The sequence below is a fragment of the Engystomops pustulosus genome, chromosome 2 (genome assembly GCF_040894005.1).
Source record: "Engystomops pustulosus chromosome 2, aEngPut4.maternal, whole genome shotgun sequence".
NCBI classification, from domain to species: domain Eukaryota; kingdom Metazoa; phylum Chordata; class Amphibia; order Anura; family Leptodactylidae; genus Engystomops; species Engystomops pustulosus.
In genome coordinates this window covers 34,663,985-34,677,532 of record NC_092412.1, presented here as the reverse complement: position 1 = coordinate 34,677,532, position 13,548 = coordinate 34,663,985, and the positions used below count along the sequence as shown (strand labels likewise).

Genomic DNA, 13,548 nt, shown 5'->3' with positions numbered 1-13,548 from the left:
GTGCCGTCGCTAAGCGACAGCAGGCGGTGCTCAAACTGCTGAGCCTAGGCGATAAAAGGCACACCGCCCAAGAGCTATTACAGGCCATTCCACATCAAACTTGTTAACTTTGTCGCCACCCTGCTGTGTAATCCACAAAATATACTGGCAAACTTTTACCATTTACGGATATTATTTCAGCGCTTCTTGCGCATCTGTTTACATTCCCCTCACCCGCCATATCCCAAACTTATAAGAACGCTACTACACTTAACTTGGTGCAGGCTGGGACCGAGTCTGACCCTGGGGCTGGTCATATACTGCCGACGCAGAGGATTGCGGGGCCTACCTCGGTCCAGGTCTCAAAGGCCTACTATACCTCCTCCTCCTCCCACCCCTCCTCCACCTCCTCCTCCTCCGAATTACCATCCGTGGCCATGGCGCCATCAGTCGGTAGCTCTAGGCACAGCAGCAGTGCCGTCGCTAAGCGACAGCAGGCGGTGCTCAAACTGCTGAGCCTAGGCGATAAAAGGCACACCGCCCAAGAGCTATTACAGGCCATTCCACATCAAACTTGTTAACTTTGTCGCCACCCTGCTGTGTAATCCACAAAATATACTGGCAAACTTTTATCATTTACCGATATTATTTCAGCGCTTCTTGCGCATCTGTTTACATTCCCCTCACCCGCCATATCCCAAACTTATAAGAACGCTACTACACTTGATCTTATACAAAAGGTTCTTAGAAGTGCTGTTTGGGGAGTAGCCTAGAGACAGGGGCTTGGATTGGCGAAAGCTCGCCTGGAAGCGGAGCGCCAGCTCCATGCCAAGATCCAACTAACATAGTTTTAACTGCAGCACCTTTAATCTACTACTAGTTCACTGCCTCCATACATGGTCCCCTTATCAAACGAGCTGTGTCAGGCAGAATTTTGGGTTGTTTTCATGGCTTCCACAACAAACTTGTTAACTTTGTCGCCACCCTGCTGTGTAATCCACAAAATATACTGGCAAACTTTTATCATGTACCGATATTATTTGAGCGCTCACCTCCTTTGGTTCCTCTCTGCCACCCATTGGTTTGAAGCCTGAGTCCATTTAGGGTATGTCGCCATGCCACTCTCTAGCCTGCCGCTGCTGCCACTGCCTCTGCATGCCGTCCCCTATAGTGTCAGGGTCAATTATTGGATGTTTTACATGCTATCTAGCTTCATTCTGTCACTCTGTCATGGCCATGCTGTTGCCCATAATTTTGGCATAATGGTGCGATTAAGCAGCCTCAGAGGCATCCATGCATGCTGCCCCTGCTGTTTCCTGTCCATTTCCGTGGTGTTTCCATCCTTTTCTGAGGTTCCCAGGTGTTTGGCCAAGCTTCCCTGTGCAGAGCCTTGGTCCCCTTGAAAAATGCTCGAGTCTCCCATTGACTTCAATGGGGCTCGTTATTCGAGACGAGCACTCGAGCATCGGGAAAAGTTCGTCTCGAATAACGAGTACCCGAGCATTTTAGTGCTCGCTCATCTCTAATCTTTATACTAGCACGGCTTCTGTGTCTCACTGTGTGCACTTCCGAGAGCTTTGATTTATAGATTGTGCTGCAGTATTCAGTCTACAAGTGATTGAAGTCTCGGCTCCTTGATCCCGACACCGGGATGACTTGATGAACCGGTCCTGGTGAAGTGATAAGCCACCGGCCAAAATCTCATTTTAGAAGATGTTGTTACTTCAGTAAACTTTCAGATGATGGACAGGTGAAGAAATCTGAAAGTTCTCCTTGATCACGTCCTGAATCTTTCAGAAAGTGTAAATATGACAGCGGCTATAATAACACACAAAACACTAATTAAAAGTAAAGAAACTGAGAAAATGAAAAAAAAAAAACATAAAATCGTCAGCAAACTCTTCTGATTAGGACAAGGTTTATTAGGTGGTTTATAGTTATATGTGGTAAGTAGTGGATTACATATTGTTACAGGCAGTCCCCGGGTTACATACAAGATAGGGTCTGTAGGTTTGTTCTTAAGTTGAGTTTGTATGTAAGTCGGAACTGTATACTTTATTATTGTAACCCCAGTCAAAATTTTTTTGGTCTCTGTGACAATTGGATTTTAAAAATGTTGGGTTGTCATATGAATCAATATTAACACTAAAGCTTCATTACAGACACATGTAATAACTGTTATAACTGTTTATTGTAGCCTGGGACTAAAGTACAGTAAATTACCAAAATCCAGAGGTCCGTTTGTAACTAGGGGTCGTATGTAAGTCAGATGTTCTTAAGTAGGGGACCGCCTGTACTACCTTGTTGCTTGGTGTTATGGGGTAACGTTCTACACAAAACTTTAAGGTTGTGTTGCAAAATAATAAAGAGATGAAGTTATTAAAAAACCCTTCGCCTCAGTCCTGCTGTCAACAATTGAGGACTACTCTAGGAACTATATCCGGGAATTTGCCACCAGATGAAACTATGACCCTTCATGATCCTACAATATATGGACCCTAGTAACTTCCCAATCAGTTTGATTTCTGTTGAATGTCATTATTATGTTAGAACCTATTCCCACCGGAGGATCGTCTGGTGGGCCCGGCCGATACGATAGGGATATATTACACTAACCCTGTTCTGCTCCCTTATGAGGGATATGGTCACACTCTTTGTATATAACCCTAGACAGGTAGCAGGTACTGGGGAATCCATTGCTGTAACTGCTGCCTGCAGATAGGACACTATGTACAATCTTTTCAGCTCCTCCTGCTCTATAACATGCTCCCTGCAGATAGGACACTATGTACAATCTGCTCAGCTCCTCCTGTTCTATAACATGCTCCCTGCAGATAGGAAACTATGTAAAATCTGCCCTGCCCCTCCTGCTCTATAACATGCTGCCTGTAGATAGGACACTATGTACAATCTTCTCAGCTCCTCCTGCTCTATAACATGCTGCCTGCAGATAGGACACTATGTACAATCTGCTCATCTCCTCCTGCTCTATTACATGCTGCCTGTAGATAGGACACTATGTACAATCTGCTCAGCTCCTCCTGCTCTATAACAAACTGTCTGCAGATGGTATTGAAATAAAAACATTCTATAAAATGTCTTCATTCTCTGTTACACAAAACACAAGATTTCCAGCTATTAATGTTCATGGATTTAGTTTCATAGTTCATAATGATGAATTACTTGACTATGCCACAGAATTCGGTATCTCACATCCTTCAGTGCTCTTCAGCTCAGCTTCTTCCAGCTGTTAAAATCTGCTGCAGTCAGGAACTAACTAATCCCATATGACCGCCGCTCGGCTGCTCTGTATAAGTGGTGAAGGGTCAGATCAGAGAAGACGCGTTTCGACAAGGGCTCACATGCGCACCCCGGTCCCCATGTGCATTTATCTGTGAAAATGACCTAGAAGATTTATTTTTTTCCGAAGAAAGTTGTATAAAAATATAGAACAAGTTGTCAGTGCGGCAATCTTGTAGTGTATGTTATCCTCCAGCTTCAGGTTTTTGTTCCCCCACATGTAGGAGTCCCAGCAGGAATCTTGTTTTCTCTTATCTTCCTGTCAAGGTCACATTCTATGAGCCGAGCTATACTAGCAGTGTGTGATGAGCTGCATGCAGATCATCGACTGCAGCCTTGCTGGGCTCTCTGCTTAATGACTGTCAATGAGTGAACGCCAGCCATCTAATTTTATCCATCTACTTACTTAGATAACAGATGATTTCACCGACTATATGTGAAATAGAAGTCCTTCTCGCTGATTCTCATGCGTAAATTTCATATATTACTTTATGTAAACAGTTTGCCGTAATAATGCTAGAAAATTGTAATATTACTGGAAAATACTCTTTGATTGCAAAGTACAGTGAACAGCTGTGCATAAACTTTCCTAGATACCAGTGTCAAACTGAAACACAAGTTTACCAGAGGATTCTTCGGTTGGTACACGAGTGCACCAGAGGATTCTCCAGTGGGCCATCAGTCCACTAGAGGATTCTCTGTTGCGCCGCCAGTGCACCAGAGGATTCTCGGATGAGCCCACCAGTGCACCAGAGGATTCTCCGGTGGGCCGTCAGTCCACTAGAGGATTCTCCAGTAGGCCCATCAGTCCACCAGAGGATTGTCCGACAGGCCCGTCAGTCCACGAGAGGATTCTCAGGTGGGCCGTCAGTGCCCCATAGGATTCTCAGATGGGCCAACAGTGGACCACTAGATTCCCAGATAGGCCCACTAGTGCACCAGAGGATTCTCAAATGGGCCCACAAGTGCACCACACCCTATTCAAAATGAGAGATCCAGCAGGAGATAACCCAATTTGGAAGACACTAGGCTGTATTTCCAAGGGCTTGATATAAGGTGGATCGCAGAATCATTTTATCTATTGGGTTCAAGGAACCCCAGGCCAATTCTGTTAGTATTGGAAATCTGACCCTACGATATACAGAATATTACTTTTTTTTTTTAGGTTCTTTACTGCAAAATAAAAAGGGAAAAATTCAGAAAACCCAATAAAAAGGTTGAAACAGTAACTTTTTATATTGTTTTTGTAACATCCAACCAAAAACCTGACTTTGCTGTTATGTACACTATGTATATTTTTTTGCCATCTAAGTGGCCCAGAATCAAGTTATGCCTTTTTAGGGTAAGGGGGAGATCACCTTATTGTAAAAACCAGTTTCAGTTGGTAGATGAGTTAGTATATTTGTCCCTGCTCAGCCTTATTTGTAAACTGTATTGGCATATTGGACGCCTATACATACGGAGGATCTTCCAGCTCCCCCACGTTGCTTGTTCTATTATCGAAGAATCATTTGCATCCTATATTGGGCCCCACTCATGATCTTGGATTAATCTAAATAACTGCAAAGTGTCCATCTCTGTCTTTTCTCTGCTTTCCAATACAAACATTTTTGCCAATATTTTGCAAACATATATTAAAACCCCAAATAGGATAAAACACATGTCATTTTGGGGAATGGCCCGGGTAATGTGTATGCCACTAGACTGGTACACACAGTGGTCAAACCACCTGTAAACAATACTAAAATCCAAAGAATGTCGTAGAATTTTGCCATTTGACCTCTTCTTTCGGAACTTCAAGAGGCCACCGCTTTTTTGGAAGCTCCCTGGAAGTTGGAGAAGAGTTGACCAGGGTCTTAAAAGAAGGAACTAGAATGCTAAAGTTAACAAAATCGAAAGGGAACCGCATGAGGATGATGTTCCTATAATGGCCACCAACCTGTTTATCAGGATAGTGTTAGGATCACAATGAAGTCCTTCTTGGAGATTCAGCAGAAACCAGACATAGATCTTTTAACTTGTAAGAAGTCATAGGCAAGGTCGGCTCCAGGTTTTAGCAGGCTCCTGGGCGACAAAGGCCCCTCCGCAGTGAACTCACATGGCAGCATTCAGAAACTAAAATCCTAAAATACTCCCTAGTTCATCATCGCAAACATCCCCCTCATGGTTATCTTATATAAGCCCCACTCACACCCTATTGATTAATTAGATACAACCCACATCACCCCCATGGATTCCTTATATACAGCCTTATGTGAGCCCCCCAGAATCTCTGGGCCCCGGCACTTGCCCAGGTATGCCCAGTGCTAGCACCCGCCCTGGTCATAGGGATGGAGAAAAGTCTTACTGAGATGTCCCCTCCTGGCCCCTTGATTCCGAACAAGTCATTGTATAGGGCAAACACAACCAAATCATATCAATCAAATAAGAAATGATTGGAGAATAACTCTCCCAAACACAGAAGAAGATGATCAACCTCCAGCGATGAGACAAATTAAAATAAACACACAGAAACCAAACTCATTATCCTCCCTAAAAAGCCCATTATTACATAGGAGTCTCCACATAATGACATTACAAATGACTAATCGAAAACCTGTGAGGAGCTGCCTGGGAGAAGTGGATGGAAACACTTAATATTCACAGGTGGGTGTATAAAATATCTAATCCCGACTCTCCCGATTAACAATTATTGTCTTGAAAAGTCAATGCGTGACACATTTGATATTTTACATTTACCTCATTGTCAAAACTGTCATATTAGTAACAAATTACACTTTTCTTGGGAAAAATGTACTTTCCAATCAAATGTGCACTCAAAAAGGGGTTAACTCTATCCTAAGCGGGTAAAAGGTTCTAGATGTAAAATAGTTTCAAATCTGACAAAAAAAATCTACAAGTTTTTTGAATTTTTCACATCTATTTGCACAAAAATTTTCTGTACCCCACTTCTTGCCACAACCCCTTTTCTGTTGACCCTCTTTAGAAATGTCCCCTTTTCTCCCTCGTTATAACGCTCCCATATTTGTAGTCCTCGTGCCCCTTTTCTGTTACATCCTCATCCCCTATGATCCTTGCTCTCTGCTTCACCATTATATTCAACTCATAGAATCACGGACCAGAACAGAAAGTTCTGTGGCCCGATCTTGAGCCAGGGCCTGTTGGCTTAGAAAATGCACCTCAGTACATGATTGTAGCAATCATCTCATAATACATTTTGGAGTATAAGAAACCTGTATACTTGTTTCCATTTTCAGGTACCTTGACATGGAACTTCTACTTATAGTAGTATAATATAACATTCTATGGTGACCCTAAAACAAATTTCCAATCATGACTTCAAAAATCACTTGTAAGTCAGCACCAATAGGGAAAAATGACCTGCTATGTTTTTGTTTACTTACTTTACTTTACTCGGTTGCTTTTTCACTTAAAGGGGTTGTCCACTTTTAACAAATAATTGATATGGCTCAGTTAAGGAAAAGTTGTCCTTCTGTAGAAAGCTTCATTGTTTACTCCAGTGGATAGAAATCTGTCCATGGTCTTGTGATGGGCATTCGGGTGCACGAGACGTTTTTATTGTTAGTCTCGGTGATAATGGCTCATGCACCCACCTGTCCATTACAAGATCATGGACAGATTTTTATGCACTGGACGTAAGCGCAGAAGCTTTCCATAGCAGGACAACAAGCAGAGATCTAGAAAACCATAAGGAATTGATACAGTAAGTACATTGGAAAATTGTCCTTAAACTATATCAATTATTTGCAGAAAGTGGACAACCCCTTTAACTTAGAGTGGAAGAATGATCTGTGACTACTGTTTGGCTACAGTGCCTACAGAGGAAGTCTTTTAGTTGTCTTTTGGTAGTGTAAAACATGCCTCCTGCCTCATCATTGGTTCAGGCGGCTGCTCTTTTCCTCCTTCTTGCAGCTCTGCATTCTCTGATTGGCCGCTATGTATAAACACCAGTCCATCACAGCTTTATCAGGAAGGGAATGCATTAAAAGAATAATACAAAACTTTACAAGGGTAAGTACAAGACCCTGATAGGGTCACCCTACTGAACTTACCCCAGTAAAGTTTCTCTGTTCCTGGCAGGAGCGTATGACCCACCAGCAGCAGGACTCTGGACTTCCTTTGATGCCACATGTCCTGCTGGCTTCTCCTGGATGCAGGGGGCAGATGTTCTTGGCAAGCTTCTCTAATCACTGCTATAGGAGCGGTTATTATAGAGGGGCTGTAGACAGTAATGACTGCATGGATCCGCTCCATCCACCGGTAGCCAGCAGGACACAGGAAGTCACAGGAAGTCCTGAGACCTGCAGCCATTGGGCCATGTGACCTGCTGCTCCCGAGAGACTTTACAGGCAGGGCCTGTAAAGTCATACCCGGGCATGTGGCAGGGCCCAGAGCTGCGGTTGGGCCCACACAAGACTGTACATAAGAAATCCATGGGGATGAGGGGGGCTTTATATAAAAATAACCATGAGGGGGCTGTTTACTATGATAAATTAGGAAATATTCTAGGACACAGGACTGTTTTTGTTTCTGAATTTTTAATGCTGCCATGTTAGTTCATTGCAAAGGGGCCCACTGAGGCTCTGTCGCTCAGGGGCCTATTGAAACCTGAAACCGACCCTATTTACAGGGGTAAGTACAGTATGGGCTAACTGTATTGGAGAGACTTGTACTTACCCAGGTATAAGTCTACACAATATCTACACATTCAAACATCTTTAAAAATGGTTCCTACTGATTTCTTGCTTGATCTAACATCAACACGTCCAGCATTAGGCTACAAACAATTACATGAAGTAACAAACCACATAGACTATAGTAGCAGAAAAAAAACCTTCTGAAAACAGAAACATTAACTGAAATAACTTGTGTTCCGCGCCCACACATACTGTATCTTTATTTTGATATCCCGGATATTTCCATGGTAACAGCAGATTAGCAGCGTAAGTATTAAGTATCCTTGTAAATCCATAACAAAGACTCAAATTAAGATAAAGCCTCGTTTGTAAGCATTGACGAGATGCTTAGCTGGATATAAGGGAGATTAGGGAAAGATGGGGAAGAGCAAGGAATTCATTTTTCAGGTTAAAAAGTTAATGTTTGAATTATTTCAACGAAGAAAAGAAATCCGTAAATTACTGATATGGAAGTCTCCTGACCACATTGAGAAGATTGGTCCTGGATGTAGTAGAGAGAGTTACATCGGGGTCTGACAGGGCGGGATCAGTTTCTACTGGGGCTGCATTCATCCGAGCAATAGCAAAGATCCACACTATGCATCCTCTTCAATAATTAAAGGGACTGTCCACTTTAAGCTCCTTCCAGTAAACAATTGATATTGTTTGTGTATAAAAAAAAGTTATACAAATTTCCAATATACTTGCTGTATCAATTCTTTACGGTTTTCTAGATCTCTGCTTGCTGTCATGCAACAGGAAACGTCATTCTTTACTTTCTGTATATATACACAAGTGCACAGTTTGTTATGACACACAACTTTGATTACTATCTGTAATAGGACAAGAAGTGCATCTGTGTGACATCACATGACCGTGGACCAGGGTTTTATCTACAGGAAGTAAAGAATGAAGCTTCCTGTTGACAGCAAGCAGAGATTTAGGAACACACGTGAAGAACTGATTGTATAGGAAACAATGACCTATCACTTGACAATTCATGGATTAAAATGCAATTGCGCCATTTTCTTGTTGGCTCTGTTTTTACAGCTTTTACTTTGCACCCCAAATGAAACGTCTCTTTTATTCTTAGGTTTGGTACGATCACGGGTATACCAAATTTATATAGGTTTTACTAGGTTTTAATACATTTTAGAAAATTAAAACCTTCTGTACAAAAAATACTATTGTTTGTTTCTCCATCTTCTAGCTGTAATACATTTTTTCTACTATGGTGTATGGTGCTGTGTGAGGTGTCCTCAGGGTACTTTAACCCTTGGTCGTCTGATCTATCCTATCATATACTGCTATACTACAGTATGGCAGTATGTGAGGATTTTACACATCATGTTAAAATGTGCCACTGGCACATTGTAATAGATCTTAAGAAATGACATAGCCTGAGGTCTCAAAAAGAACCAAGAATGTCATGGCGACCGTTCATTGCTCAGCGATGACGTCATGGGGAGCAACAATCTAAACAAATATAGGGTCAGCTATGTGCCACCGGCTTTTGAAGGCTGATGAAAGCTTTGCCGGAAGCAATCAAAGTGTTCACCCCCACACCCGAACTCTGATCGTGGATGTTACTAGTGGGTGTTTGCTGCAATATGCAGCAAACACCCAGCTTTTATGGAGAGGGCTCAGCCTCCGTAACCAGTGTGTGATGTACTAATAAGTCACACATCAGTAAAGAGTTCATAACAAGCAGGGATCAAATAAAACAGCTGCAGCCTACACATATCTAAAACTAGGGCTGTGCCTAACTTCATACAACCTAATCAGGTGATCAACTCCAATTAAGTAATATTCACCATCTGAACTTACCAATCTATGGAGTGCGGTGGGTTCTTCTACTTTTCTCCACAATAAAATAATGTTACCTTAAAGGACATCTATCACCAGATAAGAAATTGTAAACCAAACATACGGACACACAGGTGTGTTCCCCCTCTGGCAGGATCTGCTGTTCTATTAGCTTTTTATGCCCTTGTTTTTGAGAAAAAGGGGCTTTAAAATTATGCAAATTAGCCTGAGGGCTCCAGGCTCCATTAACTCCTATGGAGCCTGGATCCTCTCACGCTCATTCGCATAATTTTAAAAGCCTTTGTTTTGTAAAAAACAGGGCATAAGAAGCTAAAAGAAGAGCAGATCCTGCCAGAGGGGGTGCACACCAGTATGTCAGTGTGCTTGGTTTACAATCCTTGATCTGGTGATGGATGTCCTTTAATGTGCCCCCACAATGCATAATGCAACCTTTTCTTTTGCCATCCATTAAAATGATCTTTTTTTTCTTACCTCACCTCTGCCCAAAATGACCATGTCCCCATTTCTGTAGCCCCCCCCCCCACGATTAATGCAGTCTTTCTTGTAGCACCCCTATTTTTAATGTCCCACCATGTCAATGATGTTTCCTCTTTTGTTAGATTTCCCCCATCTTCCTACTCAAAAAATAATGTAATATTCACTTCTCCCCATTCCCCCGCAGCCACCCTCTTCTCTGATGTCTTTACTGCTACTTCTGGAAATTGTGGAAGTGGCAGAGGAACAATGGTGGAAACGGAAGCCCACAGCTACCTGCTTCACCCATGTAATAAATTTTGTGTCCTCCCGAATTGAAGACAAGAAGATCCCATCGGGCAATGTCCCACTCAGTCCAGGATGGTTGGGAGTCATGTTTTGATCTGGGGCAAAAACATTATTGAACTTCAACACGTGAATACGCAGTCAGTGCCACGTGAAGCGCGTCTACAGCTTCCATCTATTCTCTCCGTGATTGATGATTTGCATTAATGAGCAGGTGTACAGCTCCATGGGGGAAGATTTATCAACATGTCTCCCTCGAAAGGGAGTAAGTGTCCTTTTAGCTGTCTCAGAAGTCATATTCCTTTCTCTGCAGAACAGACCTTGAGGCAATGTGAACACGGGAAGAATTATTGGTGCCAATACACTGGATAGAATTTATCACGCCCTGCACGTAGGAAGTCACAAAGTTACATAATGCAGGTCTCTACTTGGTCGCTTTTTATTACATAGCAAAACACTGAGGGTCTAGTGAGCCCACAGTTTCTAGGCAATTCATTAGTATTGCTGTTCAGACATGGAGCTTCATAGGATAGTGCTGACCTAAACGGACACTGCACCTACCCCCAGAACTCATGGAACCGGGCAGTTCCTCTAAAGAATAAATGTAAAAATCAGAGTTGTCTCAGAATACAATTTCCGTAATCAGATTAACAGTATCTTTTCTGTTCCAAAAATTATCAATGTAGAGATTCTCATGCAGGTTAATGAAGATTGGATCCAGTGCGTTGTGTTCAGCACCATGGACAACACATCTTATAGCGGTGCTGTTTTTGCTCATTTCTGTAGGACTTTTGCACCACAAGAGATATTACAATTGTTAGCAATCGATTTCTGAGACATCTCTGGTTATGTTAACATAAGGCATGCTAAAAATCTGCTGTCCTCATCAAGCATCATACCACCATACTACCTGTGTATTCCATAAAGGTTCACATAGGTCCAGACACAAGATAAGACCATATGGAATAAGGATCTGTATTCAAAGCACATTACTTTGGAGCCATTATTTAGTATTCTTTAGTTTCTTGTGAGTTAATATCCATATAGACTATTTGACCAGTATATACAATGAGAAAATGGACCATGATGGGCATACTAGAGATGATGGCTATTATCATCTATGCTTTTTGAAATATCTGAGCCGCACTGATGGAAAAAAGAACATTGCGGCCATAAAGAACTGAACTTGTGTTATAGTTGTTTACATAGAAGGTGGACCCCCACATTCAGTTGATTTGGTGAGACCTCTGCTCCCCAGTTCCACATTCTGTATAATGTAGGACTTCAGAAACATCCCCTTTTATAAATGGTAGAATCATTATCCTCTCTCTGGATAACTGTCAAGACAGGGAAGAAGAGCGAGCCCTATGCGGCCCATAATCTCTGTGTCAGGTTCGCAAGGGAGAACGCTGGGACTTCTGCTACTTCTGGTGGTGCTAGCAGCGTTCTCCGACCTTTGGCGCGTCTTAGCTCAAACTCCACCTGTCTGCTACCAGCGGTCTCTGGTGCGCGCTCTGGGCAGCAGCTGCTAAGACCTTGCGCTGTTTAGGAGTTGTGTTCTGGACTTCTGGGAGCTGTGGTACCTCTGCATGGTTCCTGCGATTGTGTTTGGTTATTCTGCACCATGAGGGGTTAATTCCCAGAAGTTGTCCAGCTCCAATCAGGTTCTGGAGGTGGGGTTCTGGCTGCTTAAATTGCAGCTTCACTAGTCACCTGTGCTAGTGTTTGAATTCCCTTTCTTCGCTTGCTCCTTGCTATAGGTGTGACTTGCTCTGTGTCCTGAATTGTTGTGATCTCGGCTAGGTTCTGACGTTGACCCTTTTGCTTACTGATTTTGTTCTTGACGTACCCTCTCATTGTGACTCCGGCTAGTTTACTACTCTTTTGTGTTTTATGTTTGTCAGTCTGTTTGTGTTGTTCCCTTCCCGCACTTATCTGGTGTATTCCGAGTCTTCAAGTAGTCGCCCCACGGTTTAGCGTGGGGGGGGGGGGGCAATAGGAAGGGACAGAGGTTGGGGAAAACTCAGGGTACACTATCCCCTGTCTTCTGTCTTACCCAATCCTAACAGCCGGCTTGAGCTAAACGACAACTGGAAAATGGTCCCTACACTGGTAAGTACACAGAACAGTAAGATGGCCAAAAAAGACAGATCAGACAGATAAGAAGAAAAGTCACACAAATCAAGTAAAAAACAAAGATGTAGAAGAGGTACAAAATCGTAGGGCAAACAATAGTCAACGGTACAGGCAAAAGATGAGTTTCACAGCTAAGCAAAGAGGATATTTCCATTCTAATGATCAGTATACATTCCAACGATGGAAGGCCGTGGGGGGAAGTGGATAATTAATAAATGTACTTTATGATACCTTTAGGGAGGCAAAAAAGTCTGGCAATCCTCTACTACTTCTTTACCTAAGGCTTCTGTTTTTTAGGAAATACAAATGTTTCCCAACTCAATTTGCTTTTACCTTTTTCTGTATTCCCCAAATTCTTCATTAAAATTCAAAGAGAATATAAATGAGCGGAGCTGGTGGAATAGATTGATTGAAGAGACATCTATAATTGGAAAGCAGAAAACCATTAACATAAAGGTGACAAACTAATGAAGCTAAAAACACATTAAAGAAACAATACTTACAAGAAAGCTTATTTAACACCTGATAAATGTGAGAACCGCCGCACGCTGCAAAGAAATTGTATTTGTAGGAAGAGAACCCAATCGTAATAATAATAATAATAATCATGTAATGTCTCTGCAATCATCTTTTTGTAGTTTTCTCACTTACAACTTTGGATGCCCTTGAGTTTTCGCATTATGTTTCGGCTACAATTCTCTCTTTATTGAAAATGAGTTATTTATTAGCCGCAGAATGAATTCTGTCAACCAAAACGCAACGATCACTTGGATGGAGCTAATATGTTCAGGCGTAATTGTATCCAATCCATTTTGCTGGGATAAATATTTGCTGTCGGAGAACGGCAGAG

General features: G+C 42.3%; 1 long non-coding RNA gene across 1 annotated transcript in view; it reads right to left on the bottom strand.

Annotated features, from left to right (window-relative positions):
- Positions 1–13,115, bottom strand: part of LOC140117462 (uncharacterized) — a 216,306-nt gene extending 203,191 nt beyond the window's left edge. The window contains exon 1 of the long non-coding RNA XR_011853023.1: positions 13,032–13,115. This is a non-coding gene — a long non-coding RNA (uncharacterized lncRNA). The remainder of the gene's footprint in view (positions 1–13,031) is intronic.
- Between the last annotated feature and the right edge of the window lie 433 nt (positions 13,116–13,548).